The sequence below is a fragment of the Mytilus edulis genome, chromosome 7 (genome assembly GCF_963676685.1).
Source record: "Mytilus edulis chromosome 7, xbMytEdul2.2, whole genome shotgun sequence".
Taxonomy (NCBI): Eukaryota; Metazoa; Mollusca; class Bivalvia; order Mytilida; family Mytilidae; genus Mytilus; species Mytilus edulis.
Genome location: NC_092350.1, coordinates 85,479,183 through 85,501,419, shown reverse-complemented (window position 1 = coordinate 85,501,419; position 22,237 = coordinate 85,479,183).

The window sequence follows — 22,237 nt, the reverse complement described above, 5'->3', positions numbered from 1 at the left end:
TTACATTTTGACGGATAGAAGAGGTGTGTGTACATATGGAATATTTAAAAAAAACAAACGCAAAGTTATAATGTGTTGTCTGTTTTATAAATATTTGTGTCGCTTGACAATTTATATTATAGTTCAGGCGACACATACATTTTATAATTAACACTTCTGTCGTATTGCGCTTATTTGTATTCCTTTCTTAACCAGCAGCACACAGTAGACTAGTGATTTTCTACACCAAATTTTGACAATTGCATTTAATGAATGCAGCATTTATACAAGCAGTTGGTGATTCGAAAAAAAAAATGCATCAATTTATTTCTGAATTTACAATATTTACAAAAGAGGCGAAAGATACCAGAGGGACATTCAAACTCATAAGTCAAAAATAAATTGAAAACGCCATGGCTAAAAAGAAAAAGACCAACAGACAAACAATAATACACAAACCACAACATAGAAAACTGAAGCCTGAGCAACACAAACCCCAACAAAATCTTGGAATGATGTCAGGTGCACTGGCAGGGTAAGCAGATCCTGCTTCACATGTAGCACCCGTCGTGTTGCTCATGTTAGTATAAATCCGGTAATAAGTATAATTCGATATGTCACATACGGAAAAAGTGAACGCGATTGTAGTAACGACATTAGGAACATATCCGCTGTCATCTGTGAAACGGGTATTCCCTAACGGCCAAACAACGCATGATGGCGTCCGAAACAATTAAGTTGTGATGATTTTATCTTCACCACTTGGAACTCTTGGTTTGATAGCTTCCTTGTGAACAGCAACCGTAACTGTTTTTGTTGTATCCTTTATCTTAAGTTCGATGGGATATATGCGTTTAACATAGTCACCTAATTTTGAAAGAACACATCATCTGTATAACGGAAAGTAAAGTTAAGGGATACTGCTAACTTGTTTTCTTTCTTCCTAAGAAGTTCCTGTATGAAGTCAGCTTCATATGAACAAAGGAACAAGTCGGCAAGAAGAGGGGCACAGTTTGTTTCCATGTTATCAATCAAGAAATCAAGCGTCTTGATAACGTCAGTTACAGAGAATATTTTGTTTGAATCAGAGTGATTTTTAACAAAGTAGGATTTGTCCCTCACTAAGACAAGATAATTGTATCTACATTGGTCATTCTTTTTTTATGAAACAAAGCAGGACCAACTCTTTCAATTTGTCTTTTAGTTTGGAATGTGGAATACTTGTCCAAAGTGCAGAAAAGTCAAATCAAATGTGTTAGTACTATTGCAAGATGAAAGTGTCTTGAATTGCATATACTCTAAGAGATCTTAAGATTTTTTTTAAAGCATCCACATCTGATTTAGCCACCTCTAGATAGTAGGTAGTTTCCCAATAACTTTGAAGACCGGCTTTGTTTGCTGATAAGGTTGATTATATAAATTAGAAAGAGATTCGTGGAGCATTTGGACAACCCAGCAATATACCGTTTTTTGTAAGGACACTTATGTAGTTTAGGTATCCAATACAGTGATGAAAGATCCAGTTCATGTTGAGTTGCTGTCTCATTGGTGTATGTATGCCTCTCGTTTTATTTTATTAATGATATATTCATTAAAATGGGCAATTAAAGAAATCTATAAATACATTTTTATTTCATGTAAATGCGTAAAAAGGAGTTATCCGCAAACGTTTTATATTCTTTGCGATCAATACTATCAGATTATTACATGGCATTTTTTTATATCGGATGTATCATCAGCCCAAGGTTCAATATCAGTCAAAAAGTCAAATGCTCGAGGGTTGATATTGATCCAAGGACTGATAATACATCCGATATGAAAAATTACATGTTATGATCTTTTTATCAGATGTTTAAACAATGGAGGAAAATAACAGTTTAATATATCGATCCTTTTAAGTGGTTCTCAAGTAGAAGTTCATAAAGTGAAAGGTTTACGGACAACGGACGCCAAATGTAAATGTAATACATCTAATATGAATGATATGAAAAATGACATATACTTCAGGATAAGAAATACAGACCAAAACTATATTTAAATATATGCATTTATACTGCAATCAGCTATTTTACTATACAGATCAAGCTATACGTATAAACGTAAGCTTTATACGTCAATGACCTCAACTAACCTTTAAGCCCCGCCTACTTACCGGAACTACTGTATTTCATCAACAACGTCAAATCACAACCATGACAACGTGTAGTAACAATGATCAAACTTTTATGAATTTAAACTTGTTATGTCTTCAAATTGGTAATTTATATACCATGTTTATTGAATGTTATTAATTAAGTTCATTTTCCCTGTTTAATTCATTAAAATGTCAATTTCTTACCGCCTGGGCTACGGTCATAGGGAAATACCCCAAAATGGTACCCCAAGAGGGAAATCAATATTTGTTGCATATTTTTTTTTTTTTTTAATTTTTTTTTATCGATTTCAGTATAAAAACAATATACGTATAGTGTGTTGAAATATGAAATTTATTTGTATTCGGCACGAAACAGTAGAAATGCTCGGTAGAACCTCGCATTTCCCCCGTTTCTAAGCCTCATACAAATAAATTTCATATTTCAAGACACTATACGTATATTGTCTAATTTTTGTATCATTTGTTTTGCATTTCACATAAACTATCATGCTGTTTTCTTTTATTTGCTTTTTATCATACTAAGTTTGGTTATTTTTCACTGAAAACGTACCGTTGAGGTGAATTTTCCGGAATTTGCCGAGTGACGTCCCTTGCAATAACGTTACATATCAACCCGCAAGCCAGAATATGAAGCTAAATGTCGAATGAGAGTCCATGTAGCAATAATAACCGGAAGCATTTTTTTTAATTCAGCCCACTAAGCACCATTTCGGGAATTCACGTAAAGTTAATGCTGTGATCATATTGTAAAAAATATAAGTTATTTACTCTAAGTATATGATACAAAAAATATATCGTTCCACAGTGGTTTTGCTCCTCGTAAAGTCGAGTACCACGAGAGAGACTATCGAACAAGCTTCTTAAGAACAGTAAATAATGTAACGTGATATGTATACATATTTTATAGGGGATTGGGAATGGAGTTTTTCAGTCCCCTCCCCGTAACGATCAGTAATTTTGAATTTATCACTTTCAATGCAAAGCAATTAACAATATAGCCGTTTTTCTATGATTACTGTATCAACATTTACAAAAACAAAATACATGTAGATATTCGAAGTTACACTAAGAACTTTAAAATGATGCACGACAATACAAAAAGAAATACCGGCAAATTCATCTCTCTCTCTCTTTCTCTCTCTACAATATGGTCAACACGTAAAATCATATTGGACTGGACGAAACCATGGAAACGAGATTTACGAATCAGGTTGTAATTTATCGGGACGGAGTAGAATTTCTTTTGCGAGCTAATTTCGTTTTACGACCGTAAATGCATTTGCAAAAACCTAACTATCATTTACAGCGCGGACGTCACATTAATTAGTCGATTGATAATGGATGACCGTAAAAACTATCGTTTACGTCGTACATCTGATATTGTTTACTAATGTGGTTTCCCCGTTCCATAATGATCTTATAACTCATTACAACAATTTAATAAATCAGCGACAGAACTTGAAGGTAAGGCATTTAGAGAGAATGTTGAATTATCAACTTATGGAAAAACATATATTAAACGTTAATACATCTGAAGACCCATTGGTGGCCTAGCGGTGTTTTCTACTCTTTGGTCGGGTTGTTGTCTCTTTGACGCATTCCCCGTTTCAATTCTCAATTGAATTCCTTCATCAAGCATCATTTAACGTTTCCGTTCACACTATGTTCACTTCTTCTTGTAAATCAACGCACGTTTTTTGCGATTTCTCCAGTTCCAGATGCATATAGTTTAGTACATACAGAGATTTAAATCTTACCTAACTGCATATATTGTAATTTCGTTTTGTCAATTTGGAGACATATAAAACCAATACTATCTTCTCGACCTGCGACCCCCAATTATAAATAATGGGGTAGCGACCAACAACTCATTTTAAAATTGGTAGGCATTATATTTGTCAATATAGTTATACCGAGCATGAACGCAGTGTAAAATGTTGACAAATATAATGACTACGCATGTTAAAATGAGCATAGAGATAAAAATAAGAAGATATGGTATAGTTGCAAATGCGACAACTCTCCACCAAAGACAAAATGGCATAAAAGTTAACAACTAAATGTTACCGTACGGCCTTCAACAATGAGTAAAACACATACCGCATAGTCAGCTATAAAAGGCCCCGAAATTACGAATGTAAAACAATTCAAACGAGAAAACTATATCATAACTGCCTGATTTATGTCATAAAAAATTTAATGAAATACAAAATGATATACAGCAACATACGACACCTCTGAATTACAGGCTGCTGACATGGAACAGGCACATACAGAATATATAAACAAACTTTAAAAATCAGTTGAACAGGCTTAACTGATCAGATCACAATAACAGCCAGTACGTGGCAGTGTTTTTGTACATTCCTTCAACAAAACAGACATAAGTACAGAGCAACTAATACTGAAAACTAAAAATAAATTAGAAACATGGATCTCGAAAAAAAAACAAAGTCAGCTGGTAAACAGAACTTTCTTCTTGCAAGACACTCGCTCTAAAAGCAATTTGATATGCAGACATTTCTTTATTTTAGCATTTTTTTTAATACCTGGCATTATGAGGCATTTGCCTCATTTGCCTTAATGTTGTAACGACCCTGGCCTCAATTCTGGGGCGGATTCAGGCTGGGGCGTGCGCCCCTTCTTAAATTTGCAAAGCATGGATTGTCTGCAGCTGAATAAAAAATATTTCGATAATTAAATTACCTCAAACTAAATTTTGACCTAGCTTCGCTCGGGGAAGATTAAATGTTGCCCCCCTCCCCCTAACCTAAAATTCTGGATCCGTAACTACTTTAATCATCGTATCTGATTTATACGCTTTAGATGGGATCGATTTGTTTTTTTGAGAAAAAAAATTATCGTTCTATTATATAAGCCAGAGGAATTGCGGATTTTTATCTGATTTCATTTCAGTCTTTTCATGATGTTCTTTTATGAACACAAACATTATCAGAGCTTCGAATACGTACCGTTTATAGCTTACTGTACGGTATAGGTTCTACTCATTATTGAAAGACTTTACGGCGACCTAATATCTCCAAAATCGAGGTCATTGAACTCTAATGAAAACCCTAGAAACAAAATTATGTAGTAGTAGACATTAATTTTGTATCTTTTTAATGGGGTTATCTGCCCCTTTCCCTTTAACTCTATATATTGTTGAAGTCCATACATTTTGGAAGCAAACACATCCTGCCAAAAGCAAAGGAAAACATGTACATTGTATCTTTCAAATCTAAACAGATCACACATTGTTTTATGCTTATCCTTGACTATCTCGATGCAAGGGAGATGTAAAACTGATTAAAAAGAATCAGGACAGCAGATAAAAAAAGAGTGTGACTTTCATAATGTTTCCGCTATAGTCTGTTAGGTGAACCGATTTTGACGCTTATAAACACAATTTGGAGTGTAAAAGGAGTACAGCAAGACGTCTGATTGGACTGAAGTCTGTTGATTCTGTTCAGAAGTGGTATTTTCACAAATCACAAAACAGTGATCCCTAAAATTTTTGAATCTCATCGGGCAGAACTTGGTTAAGAAATAACAAAAACATTTCTATTTTTGATTTACATGTATCAGATAAAACATGAAAATGAGGAAGTGATCAATGGTTGGCACAACTATGTTAAAATCCTTGCCGATCCAATCCAGAATAGTACATATGATCATGATGATTCCAAACATCAGACGGCGGTGTCAACTTATTTCTTGAAAGCTTAATATTTCAGATTGTAGAAGACCAGAATGCTACATACTTTGCATATAAACATGATAAATAAGTTATGTTATAAAGTATATTTTCGTCATATGTACATTGTCTTTGACATCATTTTCATTGATCAGTGACTATTTGAAAAACAATTCAGATTTTTTGTAATTTTAATTTTTTTCTTTATATAAGTATATTGCAACTAGATAACTTCATTTTGTGTGTGCGAACCTTGTAAAGTCATTATGGCTGTCATAAAGTTTTCACTTGACCTTGTCCCTATTTTATGGATCAGTGAAGCAGGTTACTTTTGTTTTTGTTGCTGTATATCACATTTGTTTTTCGGCAATTATTTTGTACATGAATCACTGTTTTTCTTGTTTGATTTGTTTTACATTTGTCGGTTGGGGGCTATCAATAGCTCACTTTGTAGTTTGTGTTTTGATCATTAATGGCAGTGCGTTAACCTATGGCTTCAAATTCTTCATATGATCCCGGTTGGAAAATTGTCTTATTAACAAAATTACCACATCTTCTCATTTTAAAGTGACAACTCTTGAATAATACGATAACGTTTAAACATTTTTAGACTTTTAATATTGATTGACACATGTTTCAGACCACACCTTCGGTCAATATACTTTAATCAGATTGAAAAAGCACATGTTTTATTAAGATACATGTTTTATTAAGATACATGTTTTATTAAGATACATGTTTTATTAAGATACATGTTTTATTAAGATACATGTTTTATTACTGATATGCAATGGTTAACTTGGGTTATTTCCATGAATTACTTGTAAGACTTGCAGCTACTTATAATACTTGAAATTTCAAAGACTATTACTGATTTGCGTATTACTAATAATTAGTAATATGCATTACTAAAAATTACTAAAATAAATTACTTAAAAGTTTAAATTTCTCAGATATAAATCACTAGTTTCTGCTATCATTACTTATAATTACTTCTGATGATCAATAGTTTGACAAATTCAATTAATTGAATGGACTTTTTATTATTTATTGTATTTTGGTAATTCTAAGTAAAAAGGAAACAACAAACATATAATATACTTAAGTCCAAAGAAAATTCAAAACGGAAAGTCCTTTTACGATTGGCAAAATCAAAAAGTCAAACATATCAAATTTCAGCATTCTGTAGGTCGAATCTTGTATTTTGATGAATCAGACTAGGATCAACACATCCTTATTTCACCGACACACCTGATTGATGCCTTTAAGTCACTCGTTACTAATAGAAAATTCGGTATCATGGGAATTAATGAGTCAGAAAGGTTTAATCGCGAAAAAGTCAGTAGACGATATCTGGCAGAAGAAAAAGTACAAGTCTTTTCAAAAACATAAAGATTATTAACTGGGAGTCATGACACATCTTGATATACTGGTTGAACCAATGCGATATGATAAGACACACAAACGTATACCAGCTGAACTCTTCTACTTGCTAGCATGGTTAGAACCAATGATACAACTGGGTATGTTAGTTTAAATTCGGTCAGAGAAATATCGCAATAGCATTCAGCTCATCTTCGTCAATGATTCACCAGTTTTGTACTTTAGATTCACCAGTAACTGCTTGAGTATATTTGCAGTGAAAACCTACGGACAGCAAAACGGTGAAATACTGTTCCATAAGTCAGCGGTTTTTAATATAGACTCATCTCTAGATATGTATGTTAACTGTGATGATGAGATGATTGTTGTTCGTCTTGTAAATTGCCATATAAACTTTACAGTTTGTGACATATAACAACAACAAAAACAAATGAAGATAATAACTAAGTTACTCAATATATATATATACAAATTCGGGTAAATATTAAAGGGTCCCCTGTCCTCAGTTCCATTGACCTTTTTGAAAAGGATCCTAGTTTATTCACTTGTGTTGGTGTTGATGGGTTAAGTATAATTATAACTTTGTCATTGTCAGTGAGATTCGCAAATGAATTATTTTCAATGTTAATGCAATTAAAATATACTAACTAATCTAATATTTGTATTGTGACAACAATTTATTAAGAAATGTTTCTCATCATCTAGTACTTTGCATTTTTTGCAAAGTCTCTCTTCGCGAGGAATTTTAAATTGCCTTCCTTTTCCAATTAATAATGAATGATCACTGATTCTAAGTTTTGTAATTAATTTTAAGAATTCAAAGTTTGAGTTAGAGAATTAGGTTTTATCAATAGATTTGGATCAAGTCCTTTATAAAAAAATAATTTACTTTTATCATCAATAGATCTCAACTTATCCATCATCAGGTTATTGAAGTGTGAGTTTATTTGGGGTTTAATATGGTTTTTAATATGTTTTTAATTGTTTTCAATTATCACAGGTTTTTAGTCTATATTAATGTTAGATTTAGAAAGAATATATTTTGCAAAAGTGAACCATGAATAGGACCCACTAGAATCCAAAGTTTTAGTTGATTGAAAAGATTCATGTAATAAGGGATTCAAATTTGAGGTGAAAAGCCTTGCTAAATACATGATAGTGTGGGTTTTTATATGACATCAAATAAGCAGTCTTCCCAATTCATTCTTTGTACCAAAATTTGAGGCGCTCTTATTAGTGCCAAGGGTAAACATGTAATAACCAAGATGCAAGTTTTTTATTGGAGTCTTGTCAACAAAATTAAATGAGTCCACATTTTTTCCAGAAACCAAAGCTCTTTTTTTTTTAGCTTTGAAATATGTTATATATGAGTCTAAATATGTTATTTTAGAATTATAAGTCAATATAGGTCTCACTAAGGTGATATGAAGGCTGCCAAGAGAATTAGTATATGTTTTAATAGAAAACAAAACCTGTTTTGTGTTTTTTGTTAATTCAGCTGTACTATGACCGAGAATACCATTTGCTTTTATCAGCAGACCTAAGTAAGGATATTATAACACATTCTCTATTTTCTTGTTTTTATATACAAGTATAGATGTCTCAGTCTTTTGCTTTGTTGTTGAAAAGACCATACTTTTTGTTTTATTTATGTTTAGAGAAAGCTGCCAGTTTTCACAAAGCATGAAAACTTTAGACTATTTTGGAGATTCTCCTTAGATTCTAAGAGTAAAAGCAGCTCATCAGCAAACAGGAGGGAATATTTTCGGTAGATTACAGATTAAAGATATACCTCTGTGATTATTGGGATCAGATTTGTCTCCCTTCTTATGAAGTGCGATTATATACGAGTCCTTCCATGATTTTAAGTATATACCCGTTTTTTAAATTAAATTAATTATTTTAACAATTGACTTAATTATCACTTGATTTGAGGTTTGGATATAATGAGAGATATATAATCTTGTATTAGGGAAAGTTTAGCAGCTACACTCGAGAAAATATGAGTTTGTGTTGCAGTTCACCAGTAGATCCTTGTCTCCTGCCATTGTCAGAACATCAAGAACAAGATGGTCCATGGATATGCCAAGAACACAGCATTGAGCACACCAATGAGATCTTATATTCCTGGGCCTTACAAAAGGTAAATACCAGGTAAGGACAAACATATAGTTATGTTATATATACAAAATAGTTTAACTGACAGTTAAGTATGTAATCATTTATGTTGTGTTGCATTTCACAGACTGTAGTTTTTATTACATTCATGTAACCAACATTTAAATATTTAGATATCACTGATGATATCAGTTATGAAAAGCTAAAGAGCAAATTGTAATCTTTGTTATACAGTTTGATAATGAAATGTAAGAACATGTATAAGTATAGTAAATCGCAATACAAAAGCGAATGTTTCATTTAAACAAATAATTCCTCAAAAATGTCAATTACCACCGAAGCTCATGTTTTTCATTTCTAGAGTATACCATTGCCTTTTTTATTCATTTACTATGACATGGTCATGTCCTGACACCATTTTTAAATCATCATGCAGAATTTATGTGCAGATAAAGTTTACCTGAATATGCTGAATAATAAGTGGTAACCTATGAAATAATGTTGAGATGAACAAACTGAAATGATTTATCGTTCTGAATATTTTTTTTGATGACAATCTTGTTGTTTTTCTCTAAGCATAAAGGAGAAGTCAACCATATTTTGATAAAAAGTGTGGTGTCATTAACCAAAATTATTGAAACTAGCATCTTGTGGTTTATAAATATTATAAGGAGGACAAATCAAATGATTTGAATATTATATAAGCGATATGTTTAACACTATATACACAGGTGATAATATAGTATACTATTAGATCAAACAGTAAAGAGTTGTCTTGCAAGTTTTCATTTTTAATGATAGGAAGGTTGATGAAACATGGTAATCTCTGATGAATAGATTCATTTATTAAAAAAATTAAATGGATATATATATATATAGAATATGCATTATTTCATTATTCTCCCTACAGTCTTTTATCAGCTATTGATTTATATCCTGGCTACGTTTTTCTGGTCTGTATGGCCGTTCGTTCACACATGGGTTTAACCGTCTTGTTTCTGGTAAATCAAAATTGGCTACGGTAGTTTACAATGAAGTTGTGGTCATACTAAATTGGATATGTGATAGTGAGATTGGGATATTGTGAATGTTTTATGAACATATACATTGATGATGAAAGAGACATTAAGTGTTTACCTTGACCGTCCGTCGTTCCATTCCTCCAAATTTCGTTTCCGCACCTTAACTTAGGGTTTCCTCATCCAAAAAACTCGGAGACAGAATTTGAATTTTGGATACAAGTCCCTTACTGTTCTAGAGTAATCATTGTTATGTCCCTTTCTGAAAATTTGCATTTATTTTTTTGTCATTTCCGCACTCTCGTTTATGTTTGCCTCATATAGATTTGATGAAAAGCATAAACAATACTTTAAGAACAAAACATTGCAAACATTTTTGGAAACTGACAAGAAAACTGATTACATAAAAAATAAAAACAAAACAGTGAACATTTGATAATAACACACTGCAATAAGATACCTAAGACTAGAACAATAGCAATATTTACAAACTAGCAATAACATTAAATGCTGAAAAAAAAGTTGTGTTGAAGTTTTTCAAGCAAACGTTTGTTCTTTCCTTTATTTTCAATTAACTTATATTCTGATAACTTTTCAGGCAGAAATTACATGTGGAGTAGCATGCCCAGGTAATGTATACATTATTGTATATCTATCTGATACTGTAAATTCAGAAATTATTATGAGTTTTTTATTAATTAAAAATGCGACTGATTGAGTATCGCAATAATAAAAACTCGCATTGTGATATCTAATATAAAATACTGTATGTATATTTTCCTGAAATCGCAATAATCATTCTTGCATTATTGTCCATTTAAAAAAGATCGCAATGATAAATTCACGCAATAATTTCAGAATTTAAAATGGATGAGTTCATGATCCGTTGTGTAAGCTCCCCCGTTCTTAACACGATGCACAATGAAACCATATACATATTACACCATACATTTAAAACATAGTCATTATGCACTGTTACACCATTACACTACACTCGGGGTAACAAAATAAAACTGAGGGAAACGCATTAAATATAAGAGGAGAACAACGACACAACATTGAAATGTAACGCACACAGAAACGGACTAAGCATTAGACAACAAATATAACATCAAAACCAAATACATGAATTTGGGATAGATAAGTACCGTGACACGTCTTATAGTAATGTGAATTCACACTCAAAAATAAGAGAAAACAAACGACACAACGGAAACACAACGTTAAAATGTAACACACACAGAAACGAACTATAATATAACAATGGCCATATTCCTGACTTGGTACAGGAAATATTTAAAGGAAAAAATGGTGGTTTATAAAGAAACCTTTACATAATTTACAATTCTGACAAACACTGTTAAACCTTTCTTCATTTCCTTTCCAATTTACCCAGCCTCATTTGAATCAATCGTCAACTGTCTCACTTTATAAACTTATAATATTTGTTCAATCCTGCGATGAATCTTGCTTCAAGGAGACAAAATAATGTTGTCGACAGTACTGATATCCACCATGTCGACAACAGGTAAGTATAGTCTGTTGCTTAGCGTATTAGGTGTCAATGACTTTGTCATACACAATGATATTGAATAGAGGTGTTTGATGATCAAGGGATAGCATCTAAATCAAAGTTTTAACATTAAGGGTTTTTTCGTAATCTATGGATGAACATTAAATGACACATTTTGCATTTAACTTTATCAAACTTTTTAAGTTAAATATATAACATTTGAAGCAACAATTTTAACTTAATTCTGTTTACTATAATTCTGGTTGTTTTAATCTATACATAGTTTTGTCCAGTTAACATTGTTGATTACATTGGTAGCTATTCCATTTCCAATTACTTTTTAGGGTAAAGTCAATGCTTATTATTCCCCCAACGTAGTGGAGGGGGCATTACGTTTTACCCTTGTCCGTCAGTACTTTAGTCCGTCAGTACGAACGTCCATAAATTGATTTCCGTTCTCTAACTTTAGTTTGCCTCAAACAATAACAATAACTGGTCCCGTTACGTGCGTACATCCCTTTCGGAAAAATTGCATTTATTTTTTGTCATTTCCTCACTCTAGTTTATGTTTGCCTCATATAGATTTGATGAAAAGCATACACAATCCTTTAAGAACAAAACATTGCAGACATTTTTGGAAATTTACCAGAAAACTGATTACATAAAAAATAAAAACAAAACAGTGAAAATATGATACTAACACACAACATAAGATACATAAGACTAGACCAATAGCAATATTTACAAACTAGCAATAACATTAAATGCTGAAATAAAAGTTGTGTTGACGTTTTTCAAGCAAACGTTTGTTCTTTCCTTTATTTTCAATTAACTTATTTTCTGATAACTTTTCAGGCAGAAATTACATGTGGAGTAGCATGCCCAGGTAATGTATACTTTATTGTATATTTATCTGATACTGTAAGTTCTGAAATTATATCGAGATTTTTATTATTCATCAATACAACTGATTGAGTATCGCATTAACAAATACTCGCATTGTGATATTTAATATCAAATATTGTATGTATATTTTCCTGAAATCGCAATAATCATTCTTGCACTATTGTCCATTTAAAAAAAATCGCAATGATAAATTCACGCAATAATTTCAGAATTGAAAATGGATGAGTTCATGATCCGTTGTTTAAGCTCCCCCGTTCTTAACACGATGCACAATGAAACCATATACATAAAACACCATACACTTAAACCATATTCATAATGCACAGTTACATCATTACACTACACTCGGGGTAACAAACTAAAACTGAGGGAAACGCATTAAATATAAGAGGAGAACAACGACACAACATTAAAATGTAACGCACACAGAAACGGACTAAGCATTAGGCAACAAATATAACATCAAAACTAAATACATGAATTTGGGATAGAATAGTACCGTGACACGTCTTATAGTAATGTGAATTCACACTCAAACATAAGAGAAAACAAACGACACAACGGAAACACAACGTTAAAATGTAACACACACAGAAACGAACTATAATATAACAATGGCCATATTCCTGACTTGGTACAGGAAATATTTAAAGGAAAAAATGGTGGGTTATAAAGAAACCATTACATAATTTACAATTCTGACAAACACTGTTAAACCTTTCTTCATTTCCTTTCCAATTTACCCAGCCTCATTTGAATCAATCGTCAACGGTCTCAATCTATAAACTTATAATATTTGTTCAAGCCTGCGATGAATCTTGCTTTAAGGAGACAAAATAATGTTGTCGACAGTACTGATGTCCACCATGTCGACAACAGGTAAGTATAGTCTGTTGCTTAGCGTATTAGGTGTCAATGACTTTGTCATACATAATGATATTGAATAGAGGTGTTTGATGATCAAGCGATAGCATCTAAATCAAAGTTTTTACATTAAGGTTTTTTTCGTAATCTATGGATGAACATTAAATAACAAATTTTGCATTTAACTTTATCAAACTTTTTATGTTAAATATATAACATTTGAAGCAACAATTTTAACTTAGTTCTGTTTACTATATTTCTGGTTGTTTTAATCTATACATAGTTTTGTCCAGTTAGCATTGTGGATTACATTGATAGCTATTCAATTTCCAATTACTTTTTAGGGTAAAGTCAATGCTTATTATTCCCCCAACGTAGTGGAGGAGGCATTACGTTTTACCCTTTCCCGTCAGTACGTCAGTCCGTCCGTACGTACGTCCATAAATTGGTTTCTTTTCTCTAACTTTAGTTTGCCACAAGCAAATGTTAAGAAACTTACACATAATGCCTATTGTCACATAACACAGATACAATTCGAATTTGCTTGTATCGCTTTCATCGCTCAAGGTATGCCCCTGTACAAATAAAGAAAAGTGCTCTAACATGACTAACGTTAGTTTGCCTCAAATAAATGTGAAATTTATACAAAATGGTTATTACCACACAACAGACGTCAAATTTGAATGTTGGTGACACAAAAACAACATCTAATACATGTTATACACAAGGTTTTTTTGCCATAACACTCAAATCAGGTACAAAGTTGGGTAATACACTCTTACTGTTCTGGATGTATGTGTCCCTTTGTAACGTTTTATGCAAGCAGGGGATTCATCTGTGTCCTTATGGACACATTTTCTATTTATTTTAAAATAATATAGCAGAGGATTTTTTTTGAATAAACAATGCAGAGTCAATATGAAAAAAATTGAAACATATTCAAACTAGTTAAACATTATTTGATGGTATGAACAAAGTTGTCATTTGTAATTGCGTTTATTGTTGATATTAAAGATTTGTTCTTTAATTGCATATATTGGAGTGGGTTTGCAGTTTAAAAAAATAGGCTGATCATTCTTTAACATACAAAATGAATATATAAGCTGTGACGTCACTTTGTGTGGCGTTGATATTTTCGTGTAACGTACTGTTATATTGTGCTGTATTGGTGTACTGTCGTAAATTGATATAAAGTGTTTGTTGTTACATTTGAGGTTTACATGTTGTAATTTACTATAATTTTATTTATTAAAATTTGTCTCTGTCCTGGGTGTTCATGCGTTTATTTGTTCTGTATTCCAGTCCCTTATTGTTGTGTTGTCACTTACGCGATATTTTAACATTGCCATATAAGCGTTTTGCTAGCCTAAAAACCAGGGTAAACTCTTCTGTTGTTTTCTTAAAGTGTCCTGTACCAAGTCAGGAATATTACAGTTGTTATCAAATAGTCCGTTTCTATGTATTTTGGCGTTTGCTTTTGTAGCAGTTCAATATTTGTGTTGTTTCGTTGTTTTCCTCTTATAGTTCATTTGCTCGATGTTTGAACAAATGCATACTACTGTTGCCTTCATTTACATTTTCTTGAAGTGCATGACAGCTCATAATTTAAACTGAACTTCAGCTGGATTAAAATAGTCGACCGACATTAAAGTAACTAAAAATATCAGTATATTCACTAATCTATCACTAACTTAGATTGAAGGATTAGCACAAACCGGTTTATTTTATTTTTGTCAACCTTAGGTGTAATTGAAGAAATACTAGATTCCAAATGAGAAAAAAAAAACTATTGACCAAATACAAAACAACACATTCATTCACTATTGGAATATTTTGGGAAGATGTGAAAACTTCGATTAATTATTGATTTTATAACTTTAACTTTTTAGAGAAATTAAAGTAGGTAATGGTATGAACATATACATTCTCAGTTTAGTTTAACGCTAGGTCAATGATAACGTCTGGACAACAACCGTTATTGTTTGATATTAGAGGAATGAAATATCGTTTTTTTCCCTTGGAAATAAATCACACTTTTAATTAGTGCAACTGATTTAACTTAAAATTGTTATTCTTTTGATTTGGTAAAATTTCATTGACTCATTATCCCTCTTTGCATTTTATTACGATTCGGATTAAAAAAAAACCAACATCAGATTGTCACATACACAACACTCTGTTCCTAAATACAATATATGTCCGTCTAAAAGTACATTCCCAGCTGGCACAACAACATTGATTCAACACTGAATAAAGGTCAGATGTCAACGTTGAATCAATATTGAAAAGTATTGTTGGATTGAAAATTGATATGGAGTTAAAAATATAGCATTGAAAAAGTATGTTGAAATCAGGTCGAATTTCGGTTGAACTGTGGTCAGTGTATGCTTAAATAAGGTCGAATGCTGGTTGAACTGTGGTCAGTGTATGCTGATAACATGTCGAATGTTGGTTGAACTGTGGTCAGTATATGTTGAAAATAGCTGGGAATTGTGGCCAGGTAGACTGTTAGTGTGATAAATGTTGAGAATAGGATGTTGAGCATTGGTTGAATTGAGGTTTGTAAACTGCTGAAATTATTACCATTTATTATATCCATAAATGCCCTTTAATGTGTAATAAAAGTTTCGCAAAACTATATGTTCTATTAAGTTGGATAGTCATGTTTTGGTTGTTGATGTACATGTAGTATGTTGTTCAGTAAACATATATTTTTGTGCCTTCATTTTTATTGATAGAAATTGTACATGATGTACCTTCATCTATTCTGTTCACACTCAAAACATTTTTGTGACATACAACAGTAATTATACAACAAGTTGCCCACATATGCATCTAATAATTTCAAACAAACACAATCTGATTACTTAATTTTATGTTAAAAAAAATAGTCCTTCTGCTAGGTACATTCCCAGTTATTTCAGGGGCATATTCTAGGCATCTTGCACTGTTGTTCCATATTGTGGTCTCCATTGTACATTCGAAACTTGTAACTACAGCATCTACAACAGAAAAGAAACCATATTGTATTAACATTACTTGGTTAATTTTGTAAAGAACACTAGTGTCATATGTGAACAAATAATCACTGTGCAATGCTATTATTTTTTCTTTAAATATCTATTGAGAGGTACCATGTATTTTTTAACATGAGTTCAGATAGAAAATAATTATAATTTTAATATAAAAAAAAACTATAGATTTTAGTAGACAAAGATGCTAGAGCACATTTAAAAGAAATTGTGGCAAAATCTCGCACACTTTTAATGTGGAAAAACAATGATATATATTTTAATACTCACCTCTTATCATTTCAATCTAGTTGGAATCACCAAAGGCATGTTATTCTTTATACCCGTTTTGTATTTGTAATTTCCGACACCGGTTTATTGGTTAGACATCTACAAAAAGAAATAATTTAATTGCAGCATTTCCATACTGTCAAATTTCTCTTTAACTTGATAATTAAAAAGTTTCATATGTGCGAAACGCTTTCAAAATTTGTGTAAAATTCCAAATGAATATTATTCACATCAAATTAATTATATTGATATATGATGTCATACGTTACATCTAAATTCTTTATCAAAAGATATTTCGGCGTGGTTGATAAACGCAAGAAGCTAGTGTTCAACTTTGAACCAGTGTTTACATTTTTCTTCAAATTGCAATAAATTTCGATCTTTCGTGATGTCATATTTAATCTTACATTTACATGTATATGGATTAAGCTTAGATATTAAAAGTTTGATATGGCATTTGTTAAAACATGTTGTTTAGTTAAATGGAAACAGGCCATTATGTTTACTTCCATACTTTACACATATGATCATACAAGCCAGCCGACTTAAAAGGATACATGGTCTATGTCTAGCAAATAAAAAAAAAACGGAATTCAGTGGTTGCCGTTTGTTTATTTGTTACATATTTGTTGTTCGTTCAGTTTTTAAAATAAATAAGGCCATTAGTTTTCTCGTTTAAATTGTTTTACAGTGTCATTTCGGGGCCTTTAATAGCTGACTATGCGGTATGGGCTTTGTTCATTGTTGAAGGCGGTAAGGTGACCTATAGTTGTTAACATTTCTTTGTCATTTGGTCTCTTGTGAAGAGTTGTCTCATTGGCAAGCATACTACACCTTGTTTTTTGTACATACATGTATCTCAAATTAAGTATAAAAAATTCATAGACAATCTAAAAAAATAAGACCTTTTGTCATGTCTAAAGTAGATAGTATATGTAGGACCATGAATGGTCATAACTCTATAGCAGATTACATGTAGTTTTCATGTGTCCGTTGGTCTCTTGTGTAGAGTTGTCTCATTGGCAATAATACCACATCTTCTTTTTTTTTATTTATATATAATAGAGATCAAATGACACCCCGAAGTTCTCGTAACATTACGTTCACTGTATAACTAATCAAAATTCAAATACAAATTATCAAAGTCATGGAGTGATAAATAAACTCTCAGTTTATAAATTGTATTTTCAAGAGGTAAACAATATCACAGAACTGAAACATGAATCATGAGTTTTAAAAAAAAATTAATTTCGTACAACCATACGATGCTTTAAATTAGAAAAAAATGCATATGATTCGTATACCTGAATGTCTATGCGTTATTACATAAAACTTTTATAACCAAAATGAAAAAAATAACGAACACCTAGTTAAATCCAAAACAGAACGTCTTTGATAAAATGGCAAAATTAAAAGTTCTAATACACGACACAAATTGACAACATTATTCAAATTACTGACTAGGTAATGTAAAGGCATAAATGTAAACGGACTTTATCTTAACTGAAAATCATATATTATAAAATTATTTCATTCTCTATAAATGAAACAGTCGACCATGAATAAAACCAACATTAACAAGTAAAACAATTCAAATGATTAGACTTACGAGACTATATACAAAACTTCAAATATAGGGAATGTAACAATCAGAAGAAAACCCCTGATCTTATAATTCCATTTTGTTGTTTACCTTCATTCTTGAGGCCCGCGTAGAAATATTAAAATCACACATTCAGCTGAAGACGGGTTCGAAAACAAAAATCTCGAATTGTCAACAATAATACATCACTCAAGGTGAATAATTATCCATTCTAACATATCAAATAATGTTAACAGTAAAAACAAATAACAAAACATTGTACAATTTAAAACAGAAGTGTACGAGTTATCCTACGCTTCAGAATTTTGTAGTACACTTGACATTCACTTAACATGCATGATGAAATTGACATGGTTGATTTTGTTACAGATGTACACATTCAAGTTTTGAAATAGATGATTGTCATCGTAGAAAATACTGCTGTTCATGTTTGTCTGTTATCAGAACATTGGTTTAATTCTTATTGCTCTAAAGAAATGTTTGAAAACAAACAGATCTTATAAAAGTAATCGATAATTCGCTTAAGGTCAAACAATACGTCATTTTAATGCGACTGCAATACACATTCTGAGATCACGCAGGTTACAGCAAACGTAGTTCGGCAGTGGGCGGAGCTTTAAAGCGATTTATGTATAGTATACAGATACAGCATATCGATGTCTGAAGGGCTGTATCTGTATAGTAAGATAGCCAATTGCAGGATAAAAAGAGTTATCATAACTATACATGTCAATACATATTAAGTTATATTTTAATCATTCAAAAAACACAATCAATATCAATACCAATACATAAAATGTTCAAATATTTCATTATGTTACACTGCTAAACTTTAAGAATCAGTTTATCAAAATGCTAACTCTGCAGGAACAGATTCCTAAACACAGATATAGTTATGTAGATATAAATGATAATGCATTGCAATACACCAATGCTGGTTAAAACCCAACACAGCATTGGTTGTTACAACTAAGTGCATATTTTGCTTGCCAAATGCGCGTAGCGTCTACAACAAACAACTTTATCACAACATGTAAAGGCATCCAAAGTACGAGGACAATTATGTTTAAAATTCTGAAACCATTATGTTAAAGGATTCTAAACCATCAACATCAATGTAATACACTTACGTTGACAGATATTTTATGTTAAAGGATTCTAAACCATCAACATCAATGTAATACACTTACGCTGACAGATATATTATGTTAAAAAAATCTAAAACCATCAACATCAATGTAACACACTTACGCTGACAGATATATTATGTTAAAGGATTCTAAAACCATCAACATCAAAGTAACACACTTACCCTGACAGATATATTATGTTAAATGATTCTGAACCATCAACAGCAATGTAACACACTTACGCTGACAGATATATTATGTTAAAGGATTATAAACCATCAACATCAATTTAATACACTTACCCTGAGAGATATATTATGTTAAAGGATTCTAAAAACATCAACATCAATGTAATACACTTATGCTGACAGATATATTATGTTAAAGGATTCTAAACCATCAACACCAATGTAACACACTTACGCTGACAGGTATAGTATGTTAAAGGATTTTAAACCATCAACATCAATGTAACACATTTATGCTGACAGATATATTATGTTAAAGGATTCTTAAACCATCAACATCAATGTAACACACTTACCTGACTGATATATTATGTTAAAGGATTCTAAACCATCAACATCGATGTAATACACTTATTACGCTGACAGATATATTATGTTAAAGGATTCTAAACCATCAACATCAATGTTATACACTTACGCTGACAGATATATTAAGTTAAAGGATTCTAAAACCATCGACATCAATGTAACACACTTACCCTGACAGATATATTATGTTTAAGATTCAAACCATCAACATCAATGTAACACACTAAGCATTAAACAGATATATTATATTACAGGATTCTAAAACCTTCAACATCAATGTAAAACACTTACGCTGATAGATATATTATGTTAAATGATTCTAAAAGCATCAACATCAATGTAACACACTTACCCTGACTGATATATTATGTTAAAGGATTCTAAAACCTTCAACATTAATGTAACACACTTACCCTGACTGATATATTATGTTAAAGGATTCTAAAACCCTGAACATCAATGTAACACACTTACGCTGACAGATATATTATGTTAAAGGAGTCTAAACCATCAACATCAATGTAATACACTTACGCTGACAGATATATTATGTTAAAGGATTCTAAAACCTTCAACATCAATGTAACACACTTAGGTTGACAGATATATTATGTTAAAGGATTCTAAACCATCAACATCAATGTTATACACTTACGTTGACAGATATATTATGTTAAAGGATTCTAAACCATCAACATCAAAGTAATACACTTACGCTGACAGATATAGTATGTTAAAGGATTCGAAAACCATCAACATCGATGTAATACACTTACCCTGACAGATATATTATGTTAAAGGATTCTAAACCATCAACATCAATGTAACACACTTACGCTGACAGATATATTATGTTAAATGAGTCTAAACCATCAACATCAATGTAATACACTTACCCTGGCAGATATATTATGTTAAAGGATTCTAAAACCTTCAACATCAATGTAACACACTTACGCTGACAGATATATTATGTTAAAGGATTCTAAAACCTTCAACATCAATGTAACACACTTACGCTGACAGATATATTATGTTAAAGGATTCTAAAACCATCAACATCAATGTAACACACTTACCCTGACTGAGGTGTTCAATGAATTTTTGTTGATTGTTTATCAAGTTTCGATTGGTAGACTTCGGTAAAAACACTAACAAACATCGAATGTTGTTTGTGAATTAAACGTTGTGGATACGAAAACAAATATAAAATCAAGTGCACATAGGATTATAGTTGAGAAAACACATATGCATTTATTAATTATTTCCTCAATATTTTATTAGAACAAAGAACTTGTTTTGAAAGACTTGAAGAACAAATCTGCTAGGATAAATTAAAACACATTATAGTTCTGAACAATGACTTTCCTAATTGAATGGTTTATAGACAATTGTGTTATGATTGATCACGTGAAAAGGGGACACAAACCGGTATACATGGTTGGTTAAATAGATATGTATTTCATTCATTTGAAATGTTTTCTGCAGACGTTTGGATATATCGTCGATTATGACCATTCTTACCTCAAAGTTAATATTAACTGATTTCAAATATTATTTTTGAGCTAAAAAATGAATATCTATGCTTTAAATTATCATCGCACGCTATTGTAAACCAACAAAATTGTGCGACCTATTTCTTTCCGCGAATTCGACGAAAGAAACAATTACGCGAAGAAAAATAGTCGAGAATGTATTTTTCTGGAGACTTAGATGGTTTTCATTATTCGACTTAATAGAAGGACGAAAGATACCAAAGGGACAGTCAAACTCATAAATCTAAAATAAACTGACAACGCCATGGCTAAAAATAAAATAAAAACACAAACAGACAAACAATAGAACACATAACACAAGATAGAAAACCAAAGAATAAACAACACGAACCCCACCAAAAACTAGGGGTGATCTCAGGTGCTCCGGAAGGGTAAGCAGATCCTGCTCCAAATGTGGCACCCGTCGTGTTGTTTATTTGTTATCCGGTAGTTAGTCTAATTCGGTAGGTCACATTCAT